Genomic DNA, 6,000 nt, shown 5'->3' with positions numbered 1-6,000 from the left:
TTTGAAGGTGAACAAACTCTTTAAGCAGGTTACTTTGTCTCTGTATTTATGTATGTGTATATATGGTTTTTAAATAGGTACAAGATTAAAAAGAAACACAAGCAGCATTATTTATTAAGAACATTTATAATTTATAAAAGATTTGTGATAAAATTGTTATAATTTCTTTTAAAGGTTTCTGCAGAGAAGGCTATGGCATATTGGGAATGCCAGTACAATTTCTCTCTAAGCCACTGAAGTCACACCATGTGGTAAGGTCTACTGGCTATTGCCAGACATAGCAACAAATCATCAGGTAGAATTTACTGGTCACCTGATTAAAAGCAAACATCTTATTGGTTGCTATGGGATACTGTTCCTGGGCAAACTTAGTGCCTTTTATTACATATGGGGGGGTTATCTTTTTCGTATAAGTTTTTCTATTTGCTGTATATTCTTTTTTTTTATTAATTCTTTATTTTCACATTTTTAAATGAGAAGAAAGGGGGAGAGGATACAGAAGGGAAGAAGAAGAAGGGGGGGTTATCCACATTATATACATTAAAAGTGATTATGGCAATATACACCAGGTTCTTACTCAAATCAGTGTTAGTAACATAATAAAAAAATAATAAAAAGAAAGACAAAGATGTTAGGTGACAAAGTATATCCATTATAATGGCTGCCACTATAATTATATAATATTTGTCTGTATATTCTAGCACTCTTTGAAGGGAATCTGTTCTCCTGATTGTGTGTCAGCAGTGTTAAAATCAAATGTTTTTTTTTTCTTTCTCTACTTGTATTTATTATCCTTGTGCTGTAAGCATGCCCATTTTCTAAAAAAAAAAAACACATGAAGGCAATGATATGGATAAAACAAGAGCAGACAATAAGGGGCATATTTACTAACAATTGAATTTTGTTTTTTAGCATAGCTGTAAAAAATTGTGGTTTTCCTAATTTTTTTAAAAGCTCAAAAATTGTTATATTTAATAAGTGTAAAAACCATGAAAACCTCTAGAACACTTTGCCTAGTAAAAGTTGTCAAGGTCCTACAGAAGTCAATGGGAGCTACAATGATTCTATTGGACCATTTGAAATCAATTTGGATTTTAGAGGTTTTCTGGTTTTTTTTTCGATTTGTACAAATTGTACAAAAAACTAGAATTTTTAGAGGTTTTAGAGGTATTCAAATTTTTTAGCACATTGTTCAGCCTAATTTTCCGATCTTGCTTTTTTCATTTGCATCTTTTGATAAATTCCATAGCATTCATGGAAAAAGTGAGGTTAGTTGTGGTTTCAAAAAACTCTAAAATATTTGATAAATAGGCCTCCATGTGGGCAGATTTATCAAAATGTAAGATTAGAGCTCACCACAGAACAATTCACTCACTTTCTACTCATTCCCATGAGATTTTTCAGGTTTTGTCCACCACAAGTAAACTTACATTTTTAAAAAGCAAGCATGTCTAATTGTGTCCCATTGACTTCAACATGACCTCGCTAGCATTTAGATGGTGGTTTGTATTAGGGTTTTTGTTAGTTTTTACACTTCTCATTTCTAGTCTAATAGCCAATTTTTAGCACTAAAAAGTCTGATTTGGGGAAACAAAGAAAACATGGATGTTAATAAATCTGCCCTAAATGTATAACTTATTTTATTAAAATAAATGTAGTCTTTTATTAATATTGATGTAGTAATAATAGCTAATGTTCAAAACTCTATATGCATATAGAAACTTTCACATATCCTCCTCTTACTTTTCTAATGTAGGAATAGTAACTGTAAATGTGTAGACCAAGGAGACGTGTGTGTACAAGGGCTTTGTCTACAACATTATTATATGCTATGTGTTTCTCTCCTTTGTGTTTATTGAGTTTATTTGGTGATTTCTGATATTAATAGCAGCAATTACCTGCAGATAGTATGTCTATAAACCACAGGCAAACAAGTTGGTAAGTATAAGGTATTTTAACCTGTCTCTGACCATTGCTTCCTCCACAGCCACCATTATTTCATACACAACCATTTATGTTAACTAACTATGTACTCCCACATTCTGAAACTGTACAGTACATATTGTGGATGACATATATAGGGCTAATCTGCCAATTAATTCATGCCATTAGGTGCCCTTACTTGACATTTCTTTCCCCTTTCTCATTTAAGATTCTAGAAAGCTGTGTGTACAAAGTGCATTAGGAGCTAAAACAAATGGATTTGAATGTTAAAAGAATACACAAAGAGGCCTGTCTGAAAGCAAAATATCTCAGCCATGTTCCTATGCTCCCATCAGCTCCTTTGGACCTCTCTTTCTTGAAACTGCCACCCTAGGTAGATTCAGATGTTCTGGATCTAACATACAGTCCACCACATCCTAGTATACAGGATCATTCATCAGGGTGGACCTTCTTAATCTGACAATCTGGAGACATCTTTCACCAACTAAAAGTCTCTACAACCAGTACTTCCATTTGGCCCTAGTGCAATGCTGAGTGAGGATACCGTCTCTTTTGTTTTCTATTTCCTAAATCTGACCGTCGGTTTCATTTGCAAGATAAATTTTATCCCTGGTGGCATTAGCCATCAACAGTAGATTTAAAGCAGGTGAAGTAGTCTTTCAATGTAAAAGAGATCGTAGAAAAAATTATTCAGAAACTGAATGCTCCAGATCCTTCTTGGGACCATCATAGTGCCATTCATTTTGGGGGAACAGGCTGACAATCTACCTACTTTAATTGACCTCAGACCAACAGCTCAGTTCCATTGCTGCTCCTAGAGCCCCGCACATTGTATTAAGTGGATCCTGTGAAACCTTACGGATGTATTATGTATTTTGCAGGTGTAAGGGACTGGGACGAATCCCCATTTACTTTGCATCCCCCTAAAGATTAGGCACAAAGGGGACCCTTAGTCTAAGGGAGTAATTCCCCATTTACTAGGTCACAGTATGACCCTTTGTTATCCCAAACGTGGGTGCTAGGTGGTGCTGTGTTATAATATATGACTGAGCCGTGTGAGAACTCTACCAGTGGCTTTTGCCAGGGCTGTGTGACTGAACTTCTCCTAAGTGGATTTGAGCCTCCCGTAGAGCCATCATTAGTCAGGACTAGTAAGGGGTAGCTAGATCCACAAGTGGAGTTGCCCACCGCCATAGATGTAAGCAACTCTAATTCAGTGACATAGGTACTACATTTCAGTAGTATAGACAGATATTGAGGGACCTTTTCTCACACAGAAAGCCACCCCTTTACTTCAATGCCCATGTGGAATGACCTCTACATGGATGTAATTAAATAGAAACATTATTTTCTAAGTACATCACCTTGAATTGCAAAACCCATAACAATAAAACTATGTTGTTGCATGAGATAATGCCAATGACAATTTATTTGTACATGTATGGGACCTGTTATTCAGAACTGGTGGGACCTGGGGTCTTTCTGTAATTTGGATCTTCATAAATTAAGTCTACTAGAAAATAATTAACATTAAACAAGCTCATTCCAGTAAGTATTAATTGTATTTTAGTTTGTATAAGGTACAGTTGTATAATTACTGAAAAAAAGAAAATCATTTAAAAATTTTGGGATTATTTGGATAAAAAGGAGTCTGTGGGAGATAGCCATCCTGTAATTTGACACTTTCTGGATAACGGATCCCATACCTGTAATTACATGCAAGTCCCTCGAAGTTTTGTGCTCTTATTAGTAAACAAAAAAATGGAAATACAGAAAGTAATTTCTGTCACTTGACTCACTGAAATTTGTGTATTATAATAAATAAAGTACCTCCAGTTGCAAAATATGAGGATATTAGAAGTTACCTCAGAGTTCCATGACCTGTACAAAAACACTCGGCCTTGTGTTTTTATATGGTCATGGACTCCTTGGTAACTTATAATATCTTTATAATTTACAAGAGGGGATACTTTATTCACTATACCTTATATATTTACCAAGGGACAGCGTCAAAATTGAGTAAGCTCTAGGGGGGAAAAAATCATGTGAAAGATAGAAAAGGGTTAATTTTGCACAGATGTCAGTAAAAACTTATACACAGAGACTCTAGAGGCACAGAGTTTAAATACAGGGCTAGCAGGGTGAGCATCCCAAGAGAAGTGTATAAATAGGAGAGACAAAACAGCACATCAAACACACAGGGCTTGCAGATAAATCAACCCAATGATATAATATAGGATGTAAACTACCAGAGAATTTTTTCAATATATCATGTTTATTCGGTGAGATTAGTGATCAAGAATGAATAAGCTATTTATGCTAAACACCATTTTCTCAATTTTGAAAATGTTTTACATTCTTAGAGAATGTATAATAGTGGTATAATAGTTGCCACAAAGCCTATGCATTATATCTTGCAATGGATGCAATGAAATGCGCTCTGCTTTTATGTGGTCCCTTCTCTGAAGCAGACAACAATGAAAAAAAAATGTCAGCAATGGGTCCAACATTTCCATAAATACTTTGAAAAGCCAAGTTTGCAGAACAGCACATACAGTTAGGCCCATAAATCTTTGGACAGAGACAACTTTATTCTAATTTAGGTTCTGCACATTTCCACAATGAATTTTAAATAAAACAACTCAGATACAGTTGAACTGCAGACTTTCAGCTTCAATTCAGTGGGTTGAACAAAAAGATTGCATAAAAATGTGAGGAACTAAAGCCTTTTTTTTAACACAATCACTTCATTTCAGGGGCTCAAAAGTAATTGGACCATTGACTCAAAGGCTATTTCATTGGCAGGTGTGGGCAATTCCTTTGTTATATCATTATCAATGAAGCAGAATTAAGTTCTGGAGTTGATTTGAGGTGGGGTGCTTTAATGTGGAAGATTTTGCTGTGAACAGACAACATGTGGTCAAAGGAGCTCTCCATGCAGGTGAAACAAGCCATTCTTTTCAATAGTTTTTATTTGAGTTTTAAGAGAAAAGTAGTAACATTTATGTAACATCATCAGATATTTGCATAAAAGAAAAAATGAAGAACAAAATAAAAAGAAACAAATTAAATCAAAAGTAACTTTTGACGGCATGTCGTGTTTTATAAAAATTTGTATTGAGCAGTATCTGCTCTAGGGTGGTTTCTGCGAGGTCCCCTGAATATCCTAAAAATATAACGATTCTGTGGGCTTACAGTTGAGGGAAGTACTCGAAATATAAGTATTAATTATTCCTGATCCAAAACCATAGAAAAAGTGACTAAATAAGCACCACTGTATATTATCAGTTAGTAATTACCATAGGATTGAAGGGGTTCCTGTAGTTGGAAAGATGTATCTATACCATGGTTCCCAAATTTTCTTGAATTTCTCATATTTATCAATAAGTTTACTGGTTAGTCTTTAGTTAACCTTTATCCAGTTCAACTTGTGAACAAAATGTGAAATCGGAACCCAAGATGATTTCTAATGTTTAGCTATTGTAATTTTTGCAGCCAAAAACATAATAGTTATCAAAGACTTTGTATTGGTATCGATATTAGAAATCTTTTTATTTAGTAGAGCATTTAGAAGATCCTTCCTAAGATTAATTTGTGTTGCTGAATATATAAACCAGAGTCCAGAATCTTTGAATATTTGGGCATCCTTATCCCTATGGTAATATTGAGGTCTTTATCCCAAGCTGTGACGTAAGATAAGGGAGTTTGGGAATGCATTTCGAGAAGTAAATGATATAGGTATGAATGCAAACATTTTCAAAATAGGTGGGAGTTAAAGGTGTTTTGTCCTTATTAAAGGTGCGTATAAAGTGACTTATCTGTTGGTATTGAAATATCTCCAAAGGGAGAAAATCATGAGTTTCCTGTATAGTAGACCATGTTTTAGGACTCGATGTAGAATAAAAATGATATATATGTCTGAAACCATAAGATGTCCACCGTTGAAAAAGTTTACAAGAGAAACCTGGAGGGAACAAGGGATTGCCAAGAATCTGTGCCAGGGCCGCTATTACAAATCACAGGGCCCCGTACAACAAAATTTTCTGGGCCCCGCCC

The sequence above is a fragment of the Xenopus laevis genome, chromosome 1L, assembly GCF_017654675.1.
Source record: "Xenopus laevis strain J_2021 chromosome 1L, Xenopus_laevis_v10.1, whole genome shotgun sequence".
Taxonomy (NCBI): Eukaryota; Metazoa; Chordata; class Amphibia; order Anura; family Pipidae; genus Xenopus; species Xenopus laevis.
The sequence above is the reverse complement of the archived record's forward strand: the minus strand, read 5'-3'. Positions refer to the sequence as shown.